The sequence below is a fragment of the Cricetulus griseus genome, chromosome 3 (assembly GCF_003668045.3).
Source record: "Cricetulus griseus strain 17A/GY chromosome 3, alternate assembly CriGri-PICRH-1.0, whole genome shotgun sequence".
NCBI classification, from domain to species: domain Eukaryota; kingdom Metazoa; phylum Chordata; class Mammalia; order Rodentia; family Cricetidae; genus Cricetulus; species Cricetulus griseus.
Window position 1 is genome coordinate 260,209,077 of NC_048596.1, and position 25,232 is coordinate 260,234,308.

A 25,232-nucleotide genomic window follows, 5' to 3' on the forward strand; every position below is an offset into this window, starting at 1 on the left:
GATAGATAGATAGATAGATAGATAGATAGATAGATAGATGATAGATTGTAATAGATATACAGTCACAGATAGATAAATATCTTATACAGTTACAGATAGATGATAGATAGATAGATAGATAGATAGATAGATAGATAGATAGATAGATAGATCTCTTATACAGTCACTGATAGATATCTTTTTTTGTTAGTTTTGGGGTATTTTTTTGAGACAGGGTTTCTCTGTGTAGCTTTGGAGCCTATCCTGGCACTTGCTCTGGAGACCAGGCTGGCCTTAATCTCACAGAGATCCACCTGCCTCTGCCTCCCGAGTGCTGGGATTAAAGGAGTGCGCTACCAACACCCAGCAAGATAGATACCTTATACAGTCACATTATTTACAGTCACATTCTGAGGTCCTAAGGACTTGAGCATGTGAACTTTGGAGGGGCATAGTTCGGCCTCTTAAGTCTAATTTTCTCAGAAATTTAAGATGTTATTAACAAAAGAAGGGACATTAATGCAAGGCAGGCAAAGGCAACAAGGCCTGCCACAGCTTTCCAGTCTCTGCAGATGCTATCCCCCACAGATTCTGTGATGGGGTAGGTCTCGAGCCTGAGGAATGCCCATGCATGGAAGGTTAACACCTTCAGTCAACAGGGCAGGGAAGGAATTTTAATGCTTTTAAATCAGGTTGCTCAAATGTGTTCCATTAAATACTAGCTTCATTAGGGGATTTAAATAGATCTTACTGAAAAAGGATTATGTGGTTTAAAAAAAAGAAGTTTGTGTTTTGCTTTGTTTGGAAATGCTTAACTCAAATTAGACAAGTTTCTAGACCACAGGACTTCCCAAAGCCTTTTAATATGTGAATAATTTTTGTGAATCTCCAAGAATGAGCGTGTAATCTAAAGAATGTACCATCGCGCCAGACACACATTAGAGAAAGCTTCTCTATGAACTGCTATTCACATATGGGACATAAAATTAGGTTTTGATTGGGTGGTGGGGACAGAATGAAGGCACAAAGAGACATCAGAACTGTGGAAGTCGGGCTTTGCCAACTCTTCAGAGCTTTGGCCCAATCTTATGCTTTCCCATCACATGTTTTATGCCCCTCCAAGGACCCTGTGTTGAAATCTTAACTCTCAGTGTAATGGTATTTGTAAGTGGGGCCTTTGGGTGATAATTAGGTCTTGAGAAAACCCTTGTGGATGGATGTGTGTGCGTGCTAATAAAAGTAATCCCAGAAAGATGGCTGCCATCCCCTTTGTCCATCTGAGGACATAGTAAGAAATACTGTGTATGGACCAGAAAAGAAACCCTCACCAGACACTGAATCTGTGGCCACCTTCATTTAACACTTCTGAGACTCCAAAACTGTGAAAAAAAAAATCTTTCAGTTGTGTGTAAGCCACCCCAAATCTGATACTCTCTTACTCCATCTTGAACACTAGGGTCTAACACACTCAGCAGAAGGCTTAGAAATGAGCCAACAGGGGGCTGCAGACAAGAGTGAAGAAACTGACCAGGACAGAAGCGTGAGGGAGCAGAGTTCCCAACACCAGATGAGTTTCAGTGAACTCTGGTAAGAATTGCAGTGGATCAGCCTTTAGAGATGCATCCGATTACTCGGGGCTTGGGAGGATACTGTATTAATTACTAGTCTAATTGCTGGAAGTAAATACCTGCCAAAAGAAACTTAAGGAAGGAAGGGCTTGTTTTGGTTCACAGTTCAAGGGGAAGATCGTCATGGCAGAGAATGTGTGGCAGCTGGAGCATGAAACAGCTGGTCACACTGCATACACGGTCAGGAAGCAGAAAGTGACAAATGTCCATTTGCTCGCCTTGTTTTCTTCTTTACATGCAGTCTGGAACCACAGCCCACAGAATGGGCCACCTACATTCAGGGTGAATCTTCCCTCCCACCTCAATCAATCTAACATATGTGAATTCCTCCCGCACGTGGCCAGAGATTTGTCTCCAAGGTTTTTCTAGATCCAGTCAAGTTGACAATTTCTATAAACCATCAACTCTCTGGGCATCACTGGAGTGTCTGTGATAGACCAGAAAGACCCTTTCAACTAGAAAAGATAGATACTAGAATCAGGAAGCAGTCCAGAGAGAAGCAAGCTGCTTGCCTACGCAGCAGGTACAGACAGAAGGTGCAGCGTGCATCCAATGAACCCAGCTGACACGTAAAACCCATTCACATCCAGAAGCCTGAGTTCCACACAAAGTTGGAACTGAGCTTAGCCCATTAGAGTTTACTTTCTACTTATAAACATGGAATGACTCTCCTTCCTCTTTCCATTTCACCTGGGAAGTAAACTGGAGTGTGCAGTGACAAGCGAGCTTACAGCATCTTTCTGACAGTTGGCAGCTGCTATTAAAGGTATACCTCCGAGGGAATCCTCTAAAATACACCGCAACTCAAATCCTGGCATTTCATAAGTCACTACCTCTGATTCCTTAGAAATCTACAAAGTTCTCGAAGACAGCTAACAGAATTCCTGCTTCCATGGTGCTGTGGGTTGGATTGTTTGTTTAAGAATATTAGGATTGCAATACAACCTTCATCTGAATCATAAGGAGTGGGTTGTTGCCCCTTGTGAGCAAACCCTTGTTATTCACCCCTAGTCAGATGTTCTCCAAGGGATAAAAGGAGTTAGTTAAACTCCAGAAAGAATAAAGACTAATAAAAGTATCTTTTCCATTCCAAGCATCAGAAATGCTAAACACATGTTTTGCAGTTCAATGGTTTTAGAATATTTTCCAACATGACCTTTATAAATATTTGTGTGTCCCTCCCACTCCAGGCAGCCAATGACCTGACCATTGGATGGAGTCCCTAGGGAGAATGAATGAGGAAGTGCTCTCGAGTGTATGAACTAAGTATGCCCCAGAGTAAGTCAGCCCCCATGAGGATGTATATCAACTCCTCTGGGTCATAACCCTTCCACTTAGATGCTAATGAATAATAGACTAAATTGTTCAGCAAGGAGGGCCAACAAGGTGGCTCGGTGAGTGAAGGTGCTTGCTTAAAAATCCTGGCAATCTGAGTTCAACCCCCAGAACTTTCATAAAAGTCAAAGGAGCAAACCAGAGCTACAAAGTTGTTCTCTGATGTCCACAATGTGGCACACACATTTACATCTAGATACACACATAAACACACTACACATACACACACACACACACACACACACACACACACACACACACACACACACACACAAATTAACGAATTAATTATTCAACATGAGCTGAAGAAGAAAGACAGCTTTACAAGGTAGGTGAGTCAGAGGGCGCCCCAGAGCAGGAGAGAACTTTGAGATCTGCCTATGACAAACACCCCCTCAGACAGATAAAGCAGATGGAGTGAAAATAGGGGATGGAAGAAAAAAGAGAAATCTGGGTTCATACTATATGTGTGCCCTTCTCCCTAAGCAGCTGGGTTGTTCTGGGTGTGACTTTCAAAACACCCCAGGATTGCCTGCTTTGTCTTTCTGCTCTTCTTCTTTGACCCCCACACTTCCTGCTCAATATTAATGTGGTGTTCCATGGTGCTCTCTTCCTGTCTATCTCCCATCCCAACACCACCCTCCCCAGCAAATCTAACCCAAGCCTCTGCCCAGCTTGGAGCACACTTCCCATCTGTGTCTCGGGTTGAGCCTTCCCTCCCCAATGTTCATCCCTCTGGCTGTGCCAGCCGTTTTCTATGTTGTTGTACCACATCCATGGCCAGTATGTGCATAACACTGACAGCGTGGGATTCTAAGCATTGCTTTATGTGTCTTCTGACCCCCTGCACAACGTCCAGTCTATGGGCATCTTCGGTCACCTACCATCGGCTTCGCTTCAGAGTCCAGTTGCATTGTGGTTCAAGTCCACAGCTTTAAATCCTCTTCCTTGCATCCTCCAACTGCCTGCTGCATGCGTCACAGACATCTCACTTCTCCTGTTTCCCAAACTGAAACAGTTTTTTTGCCACTGTGTACCTTGCTTATCGATGTATCAGCCCTAACTCCTGGGCCTCAGCTGTTCATCGCCCTTGCGGCTTTTAATACTGTTGCTCCCTGCCACACACAGAACCCCAGATTTTCATAGATTCTGTATTAGGATTCTCTGGAGGAAAACTACCAATAGAATGAATGTATATTATAAAAAGGGGATCTATTAGACTGGCTTACATTACAGGAACTGGGTAATTCTACAATGGCTATCTGCTTTTAGCACATAGGCCTTTGAAGGACACATATCTAAACTATGAGACCACAAATAGCACTTAGGGGACATTTATTCCATCTGGACAGATGTGTTACTTACTTGTCTTATAGTTGCAACAAAATAGTTGATAAAAACGTAAGGGGACAAGAGGCTTTCTTTTGGCTCACAGGTCTGAGGACTATAGCCCATCATGGCAAGAAAAGTATGATGGCAGGATCAGGAAGAGACTGTCACACCATGTCCACCGTCAGGAAGTAGAGTGAAAAATACCTGTGTTCATCTCACCTTCTCCTTTTCTTTCCATATGAGACCCCCAACCCAAAGAATGGCACACTCACATTTAGGAGGGCAGGATCTTCCTGTCTTTAGTAATTAAATATAGAGAATCCCCCCACCCTTTTCTCTCTGCACATACAGTGGAAACCACACACTACTACTCCCTGTATGTGGCTATCATTGGGCGCTGTCTCACGGCTCTGGCATCTCAGTCTTGCATCTTCCATGCCTCCAAAGCCAATAGCATGTGGACAACACTGCCAAGTCTGGCTGCCTGCTTGGAATGACCCGTGGACCATATTTGCAGCTGCTTTATGGAAGCAAAGTATCCCTATATGCCTCCTGATTTCACAAGTGGAAAGCTTCACTGCAGGAGGTGGTCTTCCCCAAAAACCCCCTTCTCAGTATAGAAAGGAGGCCTCCCCTTAATGGTACTGCTACTCTTCACAGTTGCAGCTTCTCTTCCAACACAGGACTGAGCTGTCACATTAAGCTTCCTAACTTTTCCTCTAAACTATACTTCGTATTGCTTTCTGCCCCAGTTGCTCTTCTTCACTGTAGATCTGCCTAAGAGTTATCAGTAACATTCACACCACAGGCTCAATGTGAAGCTGTCCTGAAAGCCTCTCTGCCAAAGAAAGTAGTCTATTACTTTTTAATTTAGATATGCTCATTGTGGTACTTTGAATGAAAAAGGCCCCATGGGCTCATAGGGACTGGCACTATTAGACAGTATGGCCTTGTTGGAATAGGTGTGGCATTATTGGAGGAAGTATGTCACTGGGCTTGGCTTTGAGGTCTCAGATGCTCATGCCGGGCCCATTGTGGCCATCTGTTCCTGCTGCCTGCTGATCCAAATGTAGAACTCTCAGCTTCTTCTCCAGAACCATGTCTACTTGCATGCCTTCAAGCTTCTCACCCTGACAATAATGGACTTGAACCTCTTAGCTGTAAGCCAACCCCGATTAATTATAAGAGTTGCCATGGTCATGGTGTCTCTTCACAGCAATAGAAACTCTAAGATGGGCAAATTCTTAGGACATAGGCAGAAGGCAGACAGATTCTTTGCCAAACTCTCACAAGAATGGCCTCCAGCCTAATTGCTGTTAAAGTCCTTGCTTTTCTCCGAAACCTCCTGATCTGGGACTGACACTTCACATTGACTCTCAGTCCTGCTGTTTAACAGACCCCACTAGAATAGCTTTTTAAGTTCTTGTTTCAGTATTCATATGCTTCTCTAGTCCAAAGTTCCCAGACCTCCCACCTTCCTCCAGAAAACAGCATGTTCAGTTTTTCACAGCAACAGCCCACTCTCTGGCACCCACTTCTGGATGAGTTACTTTGTTGCTGTGATAAAACGCCACAACCAAAAACAACTGATAGAAGAGTTTATTTGAGCTTACAGTTTCAGAGGGCGAGTCTATAATGGTAGGGAAGGGATGGCAGCAGGTAGCTGGAGCAGGAAGCTGAGTGATCATATCCTTAGCAACCAACATGAAATTCTCAAAGTGAGATGAGGCTATAAACTCTCAAAGCCTGCCACCAGTCACATACCTCCTCCACGAAGGCTGGACCCCCTAAAAGTTTCATAACTCCAAACACTGCCATCAATTTGAGAACCAAGTGCTCAAATGCTTGAGTCTAACTCCCTGTCAAATCTATAAGTAATAAAGTTTTTCTTTTCTTCTTTTTCAATTTTTTCTCTCATCTTCCCCGTTTCCTTCTCTCTCTCTCTCTCTCTCTCTCTCTCTCTCTCTCTCTCTCTGTGTGTGTGTGTGTGTGTGTGTGTGTGTGTTTATATATTCATATTTGTATTTTCAAAGGGGTGGGAGTAAGAGGTCAAACTTAAGAGTCTTCTCTGATCACTGTCTCCCTTAAGTTCTGAGATAGGGTTTCCCACCTAACTTGGAGCTCATGTTCTGGGCTAAGCTGGATAGTCAGAAAGCTCCAGAGAGCTGCTTCTGCCTCTCCAGTGCTAGGATAACAGGGACACACTACCAGATCCAGCTGCTTATACAATCATGTTAGAGTTAGGAGATCAGGTCCTCTTGCTTGTTGCCAGCACTTTACACACTGAGCCATCTCCCAACCCTAATGTTTTCATGTATAGCACATCCAAACCAACTTTTTGTTGCAACTCTAATCTGTCAATAATGGAGTTGCTTACTCCTGCTTAGTTAACCTGTGGGGAAACTGAAGCCTAGACCTTCACCCCAAGTCATAGAGGCAGAAAGCAGCAGGGCTGTCTTTAGAACAGGGCTCTGAATTCCACGCTTGATTCTCCCAAGTTTCAATTTAATGCCTTCTATCTCATTTGCCTCTAGTTTCCTCTCCCTATCTCACCTTGCCAAATGAAAGCTAGTAGCAACTCTTAAACACATAAGTCAACATCCTGCTTCCCAAGGTGCTCATGGCTCTTTGGAAGGTTACTTTGGCCCAACCCCCTTTTCATGACTGAACAATACCCACTCTGTGAAGGAGTCTACACATCCTGAGCAGTCCATCCTTTGCTCTCTATTTTCAAAGACCCTTTTCTATATTTTCCATACACTAACTATATTATAATAATTACAATTGTGCTACCATAGAATTGTTTTTTTTCCTGTGCCATCTATCCAACTAAGCTCTGTACTTCCAGCACAGTGTCTCTCACACAGAGGGGAAAGAAATGTCTAATGAATACAAGACAGCACGAGCATGCAGGTGTCTGGTGAAACTGAACACTCTGTTCAACATTCACTGAAGAATATTATTGTTCTAATATGCTTTCTATTTCTGTGACAGAACACTCTGACCAGTACATCCTTGAGCGGGAAAGGGTTTGTTTGGCTTACATGTCTAGACATATAAGTCACAGTCCTTCATTGAGGGAGGTCAGGGTGGGAACTCAAAAGAGAACTTGAAGTAGAAACCATGGATGAGTGTTGCTTGTTGGTTCGGTCATAGGTTCATGCTTAACTAGCCTTCTTATACAACCCATGACCACCTGCACAAGGAATGGTGCCACCCACATCAATTAACAGTCAAGATGACCCAACACTGGCATGCCCACAGGAGGAAAAGCAATCCAGGCATCTCCAGTCAGAAGTTATGGGCCTTCTTATTGTCTCTGCAGCTTTGTCCTCTTTAGTATAGTGTCATGCAGCAGTCACTGATCCCAGAAGAAACCTCAAAAAACCTCCTCATGGTTTAGAGTAGGGTTCTGGACCTGGCAAGTCATTTGCACAAAACTGTTGGAGATTTTGCAGAGACAAATCCCTCCCACATCAGGTTATGCCATACTGTTTCATGACTTGCAACTAGATAGCTGTAGCACAGCCAAAGGACTGTGAAAATCTGTGAATCTGTGCTGAGTTTTTGCTCACACAGAGCTGAGTGGTTAAGCCAAAATGTTTCAGAGCATTATGTTCTAGGAAGAATGCAGAAAAAAACAGAGAATTCTGGGAAGAAATTTCTCCTGGCCCTAGTTACCCTAAGAACCACAAGAGACAGACAACATCTGGGTCAGCCATGGTCATCCAGGTAGCCACCCTCCTACATGCCATTTTCACCCCCAGTTCATTGTAATCAATTCATTATGTCCCTAGTGTCTTCCAGCAGGAAGAGGATGGGCTGGAGAGGATGGTGTCTCTTTCCCCCGTCCTTCACATCATCCTCACCTCCAGGGAACCAGATGCTTTAATCATATCAGCATTATACTCCCTTGCACTAAAGGGTCTCAGTTAGTCTACTAAGACATGTTAAGACTATTTACTCTGAAATCAGTGAACTCATATTACTGGCCCAATTGATGAAATCATTCAAAAAACCAATTATGTTCTTCAAGTAATTGATAAGTCCTTGCCTTACTCACCTAAATTTACTGATTATTTATGCATTATGTGGACAAAATACACCACTCAATAGTTTGCAAAAAGGTTTTATATGATGTTAACAAAATATACCTCTCAAAGCCAACAAAATAGTAATAATGAAAATATTTTTGTTCCATAAATCTTCACATAAATAAGAATGAGGATTTTAATTAAACAATAAATCTCTTACTTTATATGGAATAACCATTATCAGAAGTCCATATCTTTTTTAGAATCATGAAGTCATATTTTTTGTAAAACTAGAACAATTAGTTTCCTATTCTATTGTCTGTACAGATCATTTAACTTTAAGAGAAGTTCTTTTTATGGACTCTCACTTTAATCTAAATCACTGCATTGAGCTAAGACTCATTTGAGTGAGGATGATAAATGTTGCTCTGAAAGGGATTCCACTTATATAGTCTGGCAACAACATTAGGAGAGTTTGGGAGACAGGATCCTGGCCATTTGAAGATGAATTCATCAAGCCTAAGTCAAGATCCTATAAACACAGAATGCATTCGGAAGGCATGCCGCTGGACTCCATTGTCTAGCTTGGCCATGAATGAGCAAGTTTTTTTTGCTGTTTTGTTTTATTTTTGTTATTTCTTTTAGTATTGTTCTTCTAGTGTCGTGCATTCCAAAACTTCAGTGTCAGCAAGGTATACAAATTCTCTATTTGTGTGATATTATCTAACCCACATGAGGGAAAGGTAAGTGTGGAAGCAGAGAGAAAGCAAGCAAAGGCAAGAGAAAGAAAGAAAGGAAGGAAGAAAGAAAGAAAGGAAGGAAGAAGGAAAGAAAGAAAGGGCACGTTAATGTTAAATACTCCCCCTTCATATATACTTATCTACTTTGATTTCTAATTGTGTAAATTGAAATAATATAAAGTAGTATGTGGCATTTAGACAATCATATGAATATATATGTAAATAGTATGCATGTGGGTACAGTATAACATGTAGAAAAGAGAACAAGAAAGCCTATACATTAGGGGCGAGGAAGGTCTGTGTGCAGGTAATGACTATGAGCTGTCTAATAGGATAAGAAGATAATTGTTTTTCCAGTTCTGTTGTGGATTTTTCAGATTTGGTGGTATATTAAGTTCATAAAAATAAATTTAATAGTGAAAGTATAAAATCCAGTGTGAAGCTCCATAGCCTCAGAATTACTTTTGTAAGTACAAAGTTCATTAAGATGTATGGAGTTTGGGTCTGGTTAATTTGGGTGTGTGAGGTTTATTTTATTTGTAAATTATTTTATAATAAAGTTTACTTTAAAATGAAAACATTAGGGGCTGGAGAGATGGCTCAGAGGTTAAGAGCACTGACTGCTCTTAAAGAGGTCCTGAGTTCAATTCCCAGCAACCACATGGTGGTTCACAATCATCCGTAATGAGATCTGGTGCCCTCTTCTGATGTGCAGATATACATGGAAGCAGAATGTTGTATACATAGTAAACAAATAAAATATTTTTTAAAAAAGAAAACATTATAGTCTAATAACACACATGAAAGTCTACCTTGGAAGTCACACATAAGATAAAAATTATCTATAGCATAAAATTCAGATGGTTTACAATATGACAGTCAATGAGAAGTTAAGGAATGCATGCTTTCTCTCACAGTGACCAAAACAAACAGAACATGAAAAATGGCTTCTAAAGCTGGAAATTTTAGGTTGGATCCAATTCTGAACTTAACAGTCTTTCTATTTATGATATGGCTCCATAGCTGTCGACATTTCATTTCCATTTCCCTGTGATAAAATACTCCCACAGAAAGCATCTGAGAGAGGAGTTTATTTGCCTCACAGACTATCACCATGGGGAAGATGAGTTATAGTCCATCGCTACGGGGAAGGCAAAGTTACATCTGCCATTGTGAGGAAGTTGAGGCAAGAACTAGTCACACCTAGTCCCATTCAGATGTGAACAAAGAGAGAATTCATGTGGGCCATGCTGGCCTGACTCAGTTCATTTTTCTCCTCTTTTATCCAATTCCAGGATCCAAACCATGGAAATGGTGTCACTCACTTTTAGGCTGAGTCTTCTGGAATCAACTAACATAATCAAGGCAATCCTCAAAGGCATGCTTACAGGCCAACCTAATCTAGACAGCCCCTTTTCGAGACACTCTGCCCAGGTGATTCTAGACTGTGTCATGTTGACAATAAAACTGACTGTCGAGGTTGCCAGTACAACATCTTACTTATTTTTAGTATGACTTGAAGATATGTTGCCCCAAAAGATACCAGCACACAAAACATTCTCAAGATTCCTAGATTTATCTCAAGATCTAGATCTGTTGTGGCAAAATGGGGCCAAAATATGAACCAAGAACACCTAAATAAAAAGGTCCTCCTTAGCCAGGAGACTGTATGTCATAGCAGCATTCTGTAACTCCTGCTGACTTCTATTGATTGTGATCATTGTGGATTTGATTTTCAGTTGGAAGAAAAATGCTTCATTTTCATCTTCTTTTACATGCAAGGCAATGTTCAAATCCAGGTGCCACACAGATGCTGAAGTAATTTCCATTTTGCCCGCTTACTCTAAAATAAGATACAGACAAGTACTTTCTAAAATGGATTAGGAAACAATAATCTGTTAACTGTCTTTTCATTTTACCATACAGGCTCATCTTGATCTCACAATCCTCCTGCCTCAGTCTCCCATGTGCTATAGTGATTGCAAGTACACTTCCACTTTTAGCTCATTAATTAACTTTTGGTTTTAAGAAAGAGTCTCTCTATGTAGCCCTGGAACCCACTATGTAGACTAGGCTGTCCAAGAACCCACAAAGATCTGCCCACCTCTGCTTCCCACTGTAATTAATGGCATGTACCACCCACCACACCTGATCCTTGTAGCATGAATTCTAATAGGTCTTAATAATAACTGGAGTCAGATATTAGAGGGGAGGGAACAGAAAGACCAGAGAAGCAAAGCAACCAGCAACTAGCTCTTACCTCTACCTTGGACTGACTGTCTAGACTGCCTACTTCTCAGACTGTATCCTCTCTTGTCTCCTCCTCCTTATATTCCTCTCTCCATCCAGCCATATCACTCCTGTCTCCACCTCTATAGCTCTGGGATTAAAGGTGTGTGATCCCAAGTGCTGGGATCACCTTTGTGTGAGCTCTGTTTTCAATTTTGTGGAGCCCAAGGTGGCGGCCTTGAACTCATAGAGATCCATCTGCCTCTATCTCCTGAGTGCTAGGATTAAAGGTGTTCTCCAGCACTGTCTGGTCTCTATGGCTAACTAGTGTGGCTGCTCGGGTTAAATGTGTGTGCCACCACTGCCTGGCCTCTGTGGCTAACTAGTGTGGCTGCTAGAATTAAATGTGTGTGCCATCACTGCCTGGCCTCTATGGCTAGCACTCTGATCTTCAGGCAAGCTTTTTTGTTAGATCATAAACAAAATACCACCACAGGTCCTTAATAGACATTTTCACTTCAAAAAACATATTGTGGGGAATCAAATACTTTCTTAAACTTGTGTGTGGATTGGGAAGCATATGGTCTTTTTCTCTTTTTCATCATGACCTGACTCAGTTGGTCTATACTCCAAACCCAATGAGGCAATTATGACAAGAGGGATTCTCTGCTTCAGCCTGTGACTGTGACTAACTGGAGAGTGTTTATATTCTCAGAGTCACAGTGGCTGACCTAAGTCGGACCTCAATATTGCAGGGCACATTAGATTTCCCATCAATAGAACTTCCCAGGCTCAGGGATTCTAAAGACTAAATTTCATCCCTTCTATCCTAACCATCAGGAAAATCTAACCCATTTGTCACCCAAATAGCCTTGGGAGACTAGAAATCTCTCTGTGGCACAAATATGATATAACCAAAAGACTCCATAACAGCTGTTGAGTTATATAGACGCATGCTATATATATATATATATATTAACCATCGTGTGTGTGTGTGTCATTTGTCACCCAAATAGCCTTGGGAGAGTGTGTGTGTGTGTGTGGCACAAATATGATATAACCAAAAGAGTGTGTGTGTGTGTTTGAGTTATATAGACGCATGCTATATATGTGTGTGTGTGTGTATAGCTATATATAGTTATATAGCTATGGAGTATATAGACGCATGCATGAGTCTAAGAGACATTTCCAGTCAGATGATCTGGAACCTGTCTCCTCATTTCCAGAAGGTTCATCTCAAAGATTGACATTAACATTTAGGAGAATACAATTCTTTGCATTTGTAAAATATTTTTGAGCACTGCTTCCCCAAGTATTGTCTGTGGGTCCCCAGTGGATTCCTGAGGCCCTCTGACTCAAAATTCTTGTCATAATAAGATGAAGGTGATAGTCTACTTGTTCACTGTATTGTTTACAGTGGTAGTACCAAGAGGTGGATGAAACCACCAGCATACAAGGATGACAGAAGTGCATTGGGTCAGCTGGCAGTCACTGTTGCCTGTGCTACCCAGCACTCAGAGAAGCAGCCTAATCTACTATAGATCTCTGAAGGGGCGAACATGAACTCACTGAATATTCTGTTGAACTAAACGGAGTTCCAAATAAAGCATTTTCCCGATTATAAAGCAACAACAAAAAGATGCAGTACGTGCCTGGTGAGAGAATGAGGATGGGAGGTCCAAAGTGAATTAACCCCCACTTTCATGAAACACCACTGTCACCTGGCAAATAACTAACAGACTATCTATGGTTAGTTTATTATTTGGCACATGTTTAAAAGACAACAACAAATGATTCTTCTTCTTCCTAATAAATAACTAGAAAGATTTGTAGCTAATGACTAGAGAAAAGTATGGGTTACACATAGGAGATGATTTCAGTGCCTCTGGAGGTGGAATCCAACAGCAAAATCTACTACTAAGAGCTTTCTCATTAAACATAGATTTGCCAAAAACATCAAGGTCATCAGACTGCTTTGTTATTGGTAAATTTCAATACACACAGCTGTTATAAGCTCTAAGTCCCCAGTGTTCTGGATCTATTAAGGGACTCATTTGGTCTTAATAAGGATGTACTCAATGCTCCCAGGGGGAAAAAAAAACTGTCCTGTTCTCCGGCAGAGAAGCCTGACATCCAGAAGTCTCTATAGACCACAGTGGCTAATGGGAGGGTGTGAACAAAGTCAACCAGAGAAATGGGTCCATCCAAAACTATCCAAGGATCATGAGGATAAAACCTGTCTGCTTCTAAAAGGGCCACTCACCTACAAAATACGTTAAGGAGAAAAATAATTGATTCAAGAGTTGGAGGGGTGTAATCCTCTTCATTATTACTTCAGGAGGTTCCAGTGGCCCCAGTGATACAGGTTCCAGTGGCTACAGTGGTGCAGGTTTCCAATTAAGCTGATTTAAGGGGTGGGGGGCACATTCTGTCACTTATTAATAAGACTCAACAAGTAATCATTCCTCGGTATTCAGATTCTGCAACCATGGATACAACCAACCACAGATGGAAAACATTTGGGAACAAAATTTCCGGAAAGTTCTCCCCAAAACAAAACTTGAACTACCACATTTGTACTTCAATGCATTTATGTGATGCATTGATATGTGGGTGTAGCCTGTAGTCCCCCCAAATCCTACAATCATCAGATCAGCTATTTATCTCTAGAGCTCATTGTTTCAACATCATTCCTTTCATGCCTTGTTTGTATGCTGCACAGTCTGTGATAATTGGAAATTTCTTGTCATTATCCATTAGTAAGTTATAGCACTCATTTTCATAGCATTTATATGGCATTGGGTACTAGTATATGTTGCACGAGCTTCATGCAAGTCTATGCCACTTTAGCTAAGGACTTAAACATACATGTGTTTGGGTTCCAGAGGTGGGAAGTCCTGTAAATCGCTCCTCCCACTAATTTTAAGGATGATTTCACCATATTAACTTAGCCTCGTTGGGGTAGAAATCCCTCCCACTATCACCACCAGATGAAGACAGAGATGATGACAAAGGGAGACCACATCAGTGACAGTAGTATTTCAAGTACATGCAACAAATAAGAGACCTGAGAGTTCCAGGCAGGACATTTTCCTAGCATCCAGACAGGTCCCTAAAGGGTCCAACCTATAGCCTGTGTAACCCTGGGTAAGGCCTGCAGTTGCCTTCACAGTCTACGGAGTTTTCCTCTAGTTATTTAAATCCAGAGTAGAGACTGTCTCCTTAAGTCAGATGTTTTTCATTAGAACGTGGCCCAGGGCTAGGTTTACACAATTATAAGGTGAAACAGCTTTGACTTCCTCCTACCGAATTATCCTCCCAGCTGCTGAGAGTGGCCTCGCTGATGACAGCCTTTCCCTCTATCCCAGGATCCTCAGAACACATCAGATTTCTACATTTATCTATCATTTTATTTTTCCTGCATTCATGGAACTGAATCTTCATTTCTATTTATGTGTATATGTGCAAGACTGCACAAGTATATATGCACTAGCTGTGTTCATGAACACTTAGAGGGCCAAAAAAAGGGTCAGGCAGGTTCTGGGAACTAAACTTGGGACCTCTAGAAAAACAAGACACTCTTTTAACCGCTGAGCCACCTCACCAGTCCCCTAGAGTAAGATTTAAAGTCCTCCATACTGCCACCGCTCCTGGGCAGCCTTCCTGGAAGCCCTTGTCCACCATCATACAACAAATGGCTGTTGGATGGACCCAGATACTCTATGTCAGTCTTCCATGATAGCTTTTATTATGTTGTATCCCCTCCACCTGCTACTGATAATAAATCCTACATCACTGCACGCTGCTCTTTCAGACATCTTAAATATAAGATGTCCTACAGAGAAGTACAGAAAAATGACACAAGAGCTGGTGAAAACTCTGACTGCACCAACACATAGAGGTTACCTTCCCATCACTAGAAATGTCAACTATCTCTCTATTCCAGCCACATACTCCAACTTAGTTAGGCTCTTTGTTGGTTCACTTCAGCCCAGTACACATAATCACCTTCTAGGGTATACATGTGAGACGTAACAAAAAATAGAATACCCTACGGAAATTGGAGTTGAACCATGATTCCACCAAGCCATGCAGAGCTGGAGCTGGAAGTGTCTGTGTGTTGAAGATGGCCACAGGCCTCCGTCAGGGATGGAGAACTCCCGGAACTCTAGATAAATGGCGCAGTTCTGTCATGACTGTGTGTCATGGGTACCATCAGGGCCACTTACTCCCTAGCATTTATTCTTTCCTCCATTCCATGTTTTCTGATTCTTCAAAACCTTAAGTTATTTTTTATGACATCTCACACTCTAAGTTCTTCCTCTTCCTTGAGGTTTACCTGTACACACAGTCTTGTAGCTTTTCTTTCCGAACATAACTATTCCAAGCTCTTCCTGTATGTTTAATGTAACAGTCAGGCCTCTGTCATTACCAAACTCCAAAGCTGTTTAAGTTTCTTCTTCAAAATGGCATAGTGTTTTCTTATACAATTTAAACATCCTCTCTCGTATACTTGTAATCATGTAGAGTTACCCATTATATCGAATACAATGTAATACTTTGTACCTAGCTGTATACCATGTTATTTAGGGAATAATGACAAGAAAAAATTCTGTGTTGACTTAGTTTCTTTGGAGTACAGATCCCTTCCCACCATCTTCACCACCAGATAGACAGAGCTGATGACACAGGGTGACCCCAGCAGGGACAGTATCTCAAGCACACATCGCAATTAAGAGACCTTCGAGTTCTGGGCAGGACATTTTGCTAGCATCCAGACAGGTCCCAAAAGGGTGTTACTGATAGATAAGGTATTTTTTCACATAGTCTTAATACATGGCTGTCTGAACCTGGAAGTGGCATCCGCAAAGAAAAACCCCACAAAGCCAAACTCAAGAAGGGCCAACTCTAATTTCCCAGAATGAAGACCCTCATCCAGTGAGTAGTCTGTGTCTGAAAAGCTGCTCTGGCCAGAACCCAGGCCAGCTGTGAATCCACTCCTCTCAGACCAGCTGTTCTTGTCTGGCCCAAATGGCCTGCAATAGGGTCAGTATCACATGACAGACACAACACCTGTTTGCCTAGAGGCACCCATCATCATGGGTGACAGTTACCCTTAGCTGTATGAGGAAACTTCAGTTTGTCCAGAATACTCAATATTATTAAAACCCTCCTGAACCCTGTAGCTGGTGTCACATACTCCCTTCTTCTGCTATCCCCAAGGATGAAGGGTTTCAGTTGGAACAGCCCAGCTCTCAAGATGCCCCAGGATCCAGCAACCTGCTGTTAGCTCCATCACCAAAACCCTCTGAGACTCTCCAGTGTTTCAAACATTGAACTTTCTGTTCAGAATTCCAGAAGCTTCCATGTGCAATTTGTCACAGTTAGAAACAAGAAAATGAAATAGACCTCTGCCTTGTCACAGAAAAGTGGAAGTAGCTTCTCTTAGCCCAAAAAATAAAACTAATAAAAATAAACACTTCCCTCTGTATGTGGAGGAGTGTGTATGTGTGTTTGCTTGTGTGTGTATGAGAGTATGTGAGAGAGTTTGTTTGCATGAGAGTGTGTGTGTGAGTATGTATGTGTTTGTGTGTGAGAGAGAGGGTGTGTGTGTGTGTGTGTGTGTGTGTGAGAGAGAGAGAGAGAGAGAGAGAGAGAGAGAGAGAGAGAGAGAGAGAGAGTACATACCTGGAAACCAGAAGACAGCTTCAGGTCAACATTTCTTTTCCCTGAAATTAATCAAGTAGACTGGTCTGGCTGGCCAGAGTGCCCCACAGACATGCCTGTTGCTGTCTCTTCAGTGCTGGGACTACAAGAACATTATTCCCAGCTTTTTGGGCAGAGGACCTAGGGACTGAACTCAGGTTCATCTGTTTGCAAGGTTAGCACTTTGCCAGATGAGCCAGCTCCCCAGCCCAGCATTTCTTTTTCTTACAGAATGAAACACCCAGCATTTGTGTGAATAACTGAAATCTCAGGAATTAACTCTGACATGAAAGCCACTCTTCATCATTTTAAATTACTAAACAAAAATAAAAATAAGGGGGATACAAATTAGACAGGAAGAAGTCAAAGTATTATTATTATTATTTACAGATGATATGATAGGATACATAAGCGATCCCAAAAATTCAGGGAATGCCTACAGCTGATAAATACCTTTGTTGAAGTGGTTTGATATAAGATCAACTCAAAAAAAACTCAGTAGCCTTCATATATACAAATGACAAATGGACTGAGAAACAAATCAGGGAAACAACACCCTTCATAATAGCCACAAGTAATATAAAATGTCTTAGAGTAACTCCAACACACCAAGTGAAAGATTTGTATGACAAAAACTTCAAATCTTTGGTTAAAAAAAATAGAAGTAGATATCAAAAAATGGAAAGATCTCCCATGCTCATAGATCAGTAGGATTATCATAGTAAAAATGGCCATCTTACCAAAAGCAATCTACAGATTCAATGCAATCCCCATCAAATGTTCAATACAATTCTTTACAGACATTGAACGGGCAATACTCAACTTCATGTGGAAAAACAAAAAACCTGGGACAGCTAAAAACAATCCTGTAAACAAAGGAACTTCTGGAGGTATCACCATCTCTGATTTCAAGCCATACTACAGAGCCATAGCAATAATAAAAAAAAACATGGTATTGGCATAAAAACACAGGTTGCTCAATAGAACCAAATCAAAAACGCAGATGTAAAGCCATACGCCTATGGACACCTGATTTTTTTTGATAAAGAAGCCAGAAATACACGATGGAAAAAAGACATTGTCTTCAACAAAAGGTACTATTTTTTATTTTTATTTTTGTTTAGTAATTTAAAATGATGAAGAGTGGCTTTCATGTCAGAGTTAATTCCTGACTGGATGTGTGTATGTAGAAGAATGCAAACACATGCAGAGAACTCAAGCAGAAGTGGATCAAAGACCTCAACATAAAACCAGATACATGGATAGAAGAGAAAATGGGGAAAGGCCCACTGTGTTGGTACAGGGGACAACTTCCTGAACAGAATGCTGACAGCACAGCAACAATCAATAAGTGGCACCTCATAAAACTGAAAAGTCTCTGTAAGGCGAAGGACAATGTCAATAGGACAAAATGGCAGTCTACAGAACTGGAAAAGATTTTCACCAACTCCACATGTGACAGAGGGATAATATTCAAAATACATAAAGACCTCAAGAAACTAGACACCAACAAGACAAACAACCTAATTTTTAAAAAATCGAACACAGATTTAAACAGAGAACTCTCAGCAGAGGAATCTTATGGTCCACCTCCTTGGCCACCATGGAAATTCAAATCAAAGTGACTTTGAGATTCCATCTTATACCTGTTAGAATGGCTAAAATCAAAAAGACAAGTGGTAGCTCATGCTGCCAAGGATATGGAGCAAGGGGAGCATTCTTCCATTGCTGGTGGGAGTACAAACTTGTACAGTCACTTGTACAGCCAGGTTTGAAAATCATCATGGCAATTCCTCAGAAAATTAGGAATTGAGCTACCTGAAGAGCTGGCTATACCACTCCTGAGCATATACCCAAAGGATGCTCCATTCTACCACAAGGACACTTGCCCAACTATGTTCATAGCAGATTTATTCATAATAGGCAGAAACTGGAAACAATCTAGATGTCCCTCAACTGAAAAATGGATAGAGAAAATATGGTACATCTGCACAATGGAATATTACTCAGCTATTTAAAAAATGATGTTTGAAATTTGCAGCCAAATGGATAGAAAAAAATCATTCTGAGTGAGGTAACCCAGACTCAAAATGACAAACATGGTATGTACTCACTTACAGGTACACATTAGCTGTAAAGTAAAGAATAATCATGCTACAATCCACAATACCCAGAGAGGTTAAAAAACAAGAGGGGTTCAGGGAGTAGGGGATACATGGGTACCTCTGGAAAGTAAAAATGGATTTTTCAGGGGGGTTGGGGCAGGTGGAAATAAGAACAGGAGTGTAGGGAGACACCCTAGCCCCGCCCCAGGTAACCCAGACAAGTGTGCTGGAACATGCCCGTGAGGGCGGGGTGAGGGGAAGTCTGAGATGACGTAGAAGGAGGTTCAAAAAGAGCGGGCCTCACATGGAAAGCCCCTTCTCTCTGGCCACGCTAGCTTGTGACCTGTGGGCACGCTCTGGCTTGCGTTTGGGCTGGTGTTTATCTGAATAAAGAAATCTTAGCCTTACGGACTATGGATCATCTTTGAGCGCACGAGGCACGCAATAATCATCACAGGAGGGACCAATCATGTTAGAACAAGGATGGAGGAAGAGAATACTGGGACAGATGACTGGAACTGGGGATCATTTGGGAGCAATGTAGAAACCCAGTGCACTGGGTAGCAATGTAGAAATTCCAGTAACTCCCTGGAATCTATGAGGGTGCCCTAGAGAAGAATCCTAGCAGTGGGAGATACAGAGCTTGAACCAGCATCTTCTGTAACCAAGCAAGGCTTCTGATGGTAGGACTGGGACATCAATCAAGCCACAGATTCGAGCTACCATTTGTCCTGCCTGCAAGATGTGCTGGGGTAATGTTAGCATAGAAATTATGGGAGTTGTCAACCAATGACTGGTCCAACTTGAGGCCTATGACATAAGAGGAAGCCCATGCCTGGCACTGTCTAGATGGCCAGGAACAAGAGGCTGGATAGTCCAGAGACCTAAAATAGAAGCAAACATGACTGAGGGAAAAAATGATGGAATGATTCCTAATGATACTACTCTGCGATGCTCTGCTGTGCTCACAGATCAGTGCCTAGACCAATTGTCATCAGAGAGGTTTCATCCAGCTACTGATGGGAACAGATGCAGAGACCCATAGCCAAATGTTAGGCAGAGCTCAGGAAACCCTGCAGAACATGGGGAGGAAGGATTGTAGGAGCCAGAGGAGTCAAGGACACCACAAGGAAACAGCCCACAGAATCAACTGACCAGTGCCCATAGGGGCTCACAGAGACTGAAGCAGCAATCAAGCTTGCACTGGTCTGAGCTAGGTCCTCTGCATATATGTTATGGTTTTGTAGCTTGGTGTTCTGTGAGACTCCTAACAGGGATAGTGGTGGGTGTCTCTGACTCTTTTACCTGTTCTTGGGACCCTTTTCCTCCTACTAGGTTGCTTTGTCCAGCCTTGATATGAGGGTTTGTACGTAGTCTTATTGGAACTTGTTATGCTTTGTTTGATTGATTATCTTTGGGGAGGGTCTGCTCTTTTCTGAATGGAAACTAAGGAGGCATAGATCTGGGAGAGGGACAGGGGAGGAAAACTTGGAGGAGTGAAGGGGGGACTATAGTCAGGATATATTGTATGAGAGAAGAATGAATAAAAATTAAAAATAAATTAATTAAGCTCTTAGCTCTCAAAAAAGTAGGTACTTTTACAAGTACATAGACCTTTCACAAACAGTTCAAGCATCTCCCAGTTGGTTAAATCTAGAGACACTCACTATTCCTGCTTATTCTGGAAACTAGTCACTAGAGTTTATAGATTTCCTGATCTTTAGCTTCCTATGGTTTTTTAATGCCAGCATTTCACGTTCTGACCCCAAAAAAAGTGAAAGTGAAAATTCATACAAAACTCTTAAGACCTGGGAATGGACATTAATTTCATCACAGACATTTACTTTTCCTGACTTCATTTATTCTTCCTCGCCTCTTTTCAAACTATGTTGTCTCCCCTCTCCTCTCCTGTTCTCTCACAATGTTTACCCAGGAAAAGTTATATAACATTTTAGTGGTGGTTAATTTTATGTGTCAGTAATTTTTAGATTACTGGATGCCCAGACATCTGGTTAAACATCAGTTGAGGTGTATCTGTGACCTTTCTGAAAGAGATTTGAGTATGAATTAGTGGAATGAGTAAACAGATTTTCCTGGTAATGTGGATGGGTTTTCATCACCCAAGTAGAACAAAAAAGCATAGAAATGGAACTTCTCTTTCTAATAGAGGAATCAAACTGAGAATTTGGTCGGTCTTCTGAATGAGAATTACACTATTATCACTCCTAATACCTGGGCCTTTGGACTTGGACTGAATTACATGATCTCCTCTTATTCTCCCTCACTAATAGAAGGTCATGAACATCTCAGTCTCCAAAACCACAGGAACCAATTCCTTATTATAAACCTTCTTTTAGGTAGTTACTTAGTTTCTTCCCAATCAATCATAAGCTTATACCAACAATAAACCTATTATATAAATTGAAAATATTTCCAGTTGAAAAATGCACCTAACATTATTTGCTGTTTGGTTTTTGAAAAAAAAAAAAAACCTAACACAAATCTAGCTAACTGGGAATAGAAACCTCAATTGAAAAAAAAAAAAAAAAAGTATCCATCAGATTGACTGTAGGTAAATCTATGGGAGATTTTCTTGATAACTTACTGGTGTGGGAGGACCCAGCCCACTGTGGGTGGTGCCAACCCTGGGAAGCTGGTCCTGTGTTGTACAAGAAAGCAGGCTGAAGATGGGAACAAATACAGGCACCCACAGCCAGACGTTTCAAAGAGTGTCAGAGACACCTAAATGGGATGTCTCTACCAAGTCCCTCCCCTCAGGGATGACAGAATCCCAGAGAAGAGGAGACAGAGGATAAGAGTCTAAGAGCCAAAGAGGATGGAAGACAACAAGGAAACAAGGCCCTCTAAATCAACATGATCATGCAAACTCACAGAGACTGAAGCAGCCTGCACAGCACCTACACGAGTCTGCACCAGGCCCTCTGAGCTTTTCTTCTAGCTTCCAGTTTAGTGTTCTTATGGGAATCTTGAGTATGTGAATGATTCTTGGACCTTCTCTTGGGCTCTTTCCCTTCTGTTTGTTTGTCTTGTCAACTCTGATGTAATAGTTATTATATTTTATTTATTTTTGTCCCTTAGAAGTTCATTTGTTTTCTAATGAGAGACAGAAAGGCAGTGGGTCTGGTGGGAGGGAGGGAGGGTAGAAAGTAACCAGGAGGAGTAGAGGGGGGATAAGCCATTATCAGGAAATGTTATCTGGAAAAACATCTATTTTCCATAAAAGGGAAAGACATAAAAAAAGCAGGCTAAGAAAGTCACGAGGAGTAAGCCAGTACATAGCACTCCTCCATGGTCTCTGCCTCAGTTCCTGCCCCCAGATTCCTGCTTTTAGTTCCTGCCCTGACTCCTTCTTTGACAGCCTGTGATGTGGAAGTAGAAGACAAATAAACCCTTTCCTCCTCAAGTTATTTTTGACCATGTCTAACTAAGATATATATCTAACCTATCCAAATAATATCTCTTTTCATCATAGTAGCACGTGGTAGAGTGTTGGTGTTCATTCAAAGACAACATGAGTCCAGCAGGGGCAAAGTTCCCATTCCCCTGAACTGGGCAGTGTGGGGGGTGTGAGGTGGAGCTTGTGTGGTTGTCTTGTTCCTGTGAGAAGAGTTGAATGGTAAAGACGGCTGATACCTGATGGGGGAGGTCCTTCTGTGTATGTTTGTCTTACTGGTTGATAGATAAAGTACTGTTGGCCAATAGGGAAGCAAGTTTGGTGGGACTAGGAGTCGAGGAGGATTCTGGGAAATGTAGTAAAAAGAAGTCTTATGATCCAGGCAGGAAGTGACATATCAGACAGACTCAGAATATAAGCAGAGACAAGCAGAAAATCACTTTCTTTCTCCTCCTCTCCTCTCTGGGGAGCCGCCATGAGATCCCAGAAAGAGGACACATTCCGAAAGCATCCTTGGTAAGATAAGTCTTTATAAAATATATAGATTAAGAAATCCTAGTCATTGGCCAGCAGCATTGTAACTAATATAAGTCTCTGTGTGTTACTTAGGGCCCTAACGTGGCAGCGGTGGAACTCGGTTGGCTGGTGAAAAGATTTATTGTTACAGATACCCACTAAGGCATAGCCCAGGAAAGAGGCTTCAGGGGCATGACACCTCTACAACCTTCCTCTACCTGAGAAAGTACAGTCTTTGCTGAGAGTTGTTTGACTTCCATGTTCAATGACTTCCATCATATAGTCATTTGTTCTAATGACAAGGTCTCATATGACCCAGCTGGCTTCAAATTCACTACATAGCTAAAGATAAGCTTGAACTGTGAACCCCTGCCTCCAAGTCCCTTGCCTAGATGACAGGTGTGTGCCAACATGCCTAGGTTTATGCAGGGCTGAAATAGAAATAAAACTTCCCTACATTCCTTTAAGTTTCCTTTGTTCTTACATGGCTGCTGTATAAAAGAAAATGAAATGATTCTACTTCTTACAGAAAACTGCAGTTAAATTCTCTGAGCTTGTAGGAAAGTCAAGCAAATTCTAGAATAACCCATGCAAAAGAAAAAAATAATCATCAGCAATTCTTGAGTCATTTTTGGGTTTTGATGATTTGGGTTTCTGTTCTTTGCACAAGGTCTCATTGAGTATCCCAGACTTGCATCAAATTCACAATCTCCCTGCCTCAATCTCCCATGGGGTTGAGATTTCAGGTGTATAGAACGGTGCTTAGTTATTTTTTTAACTTCTTGTTTGCTTGTTTGTTTGAGGTGGAATTTCACTATATAGACCTGGCTGGCCTGAAGCTTACTATGTGTCCTGGTCAGTTTTTTGTCAACATGACACAAGCTAGAATTATCTGGGAAAAGGAAACATCAATTGAAAACAATACATTTATCAGACAGGCCTGTAGATGAGTCTGTAGTACATTTTCTTGATTAATGATTGTTGTGAGAGGGCTTATCCCACTGTTGGCAATGCCACCCTAATCAGATGACCCTGGTTACATAAGAAAGAAAGCCGAGCATGCCAGAGAGAGATAGCCAGAAAGTAACACTCCTCCATGGTCTCTCCTTCAATTCCTGCCTTCAGGTCCCTGTCCTGACTTCCTTCCCCAATGATGAACTGTGAAGTAGAAGTGCAAGCCAAACAAACCTTTCCTCCTCAGGTTGCTTTTGGTCATCAAGGTAGTTTGAGTGTAATTGGCCCCCATAATCTCATATGGAGTGGCACTCTTAGGAGATGTGGCTATGTTGGAGTAGGTATGGCCTTGTTGGAGGAAGTGTGTCATTGTGGGGGTAGGCTTTGAGGCTTCTTATACTTGGAATACTGCCCAGTGACTCAGTTCATTTTCTGTTGCCTGCAAGGTATAGGACTCTTGGCTACTACTCCAGGGCCATGTCTGCCAGGCTACCCATCATGATGATAATGGGACTGAACCTCCAGAACTGTAAGTGAGCCACCCAATTAAATGTTTTCTTTATAAGAGTTTCTGTGGTCATGCTGTCTCTTCACGGCAATTGAAACACTAAGATAGTCATGGTCTTTATCATAGCAATAAAAAAGCAAACTAGAACATTATGTTCTAGACTAGCTGGAATTTACAAAGATCCACACACCTCTGCCTCCCAAATGCTGAGACATCCTCCTGCCTCTGCCTCCCAAGTGCTGCAATGAAAGGCATGTGTACTACACCAGGCCTTAATTTCTTGTTTTTAAATAAAGAAACAGCTTAAAATGGGCCAGAGATTATATAGGTGGTGAATAGTTAGTGAGAACTCAGAAACTTGTAGAAGCTTAAGTCCGACCCTGCCTATCTCTGTTTAAGAAGCTAGCTCCCTCCGCCAATCGATTCACTTTAACAAGAAGGCCTTTGTCCAAGACCTCTCTGAGGTTCAGCCTCTAAGGGATTGTTCTAATCACCATCAACATGTAGATACTTATTAGTCTAGGCTTAGAAATGTTAAGACTGGAGTTTAAGGGAATTAAATACTTTGCCCACGGACAAAATATTAAGAAGTCAAGGAGGGAGAATTGCTGCCTAGGGTCATCTCAGTTCAAAGCCCTTAGCCTTTACATGTCATCACAATACTCTTTATAACTTACCCTTGCATTGTAGTTTATAAGCACATTTACATCTTAATGCACTTTTATTGTCTTAACAACCCCATAAGTTATTA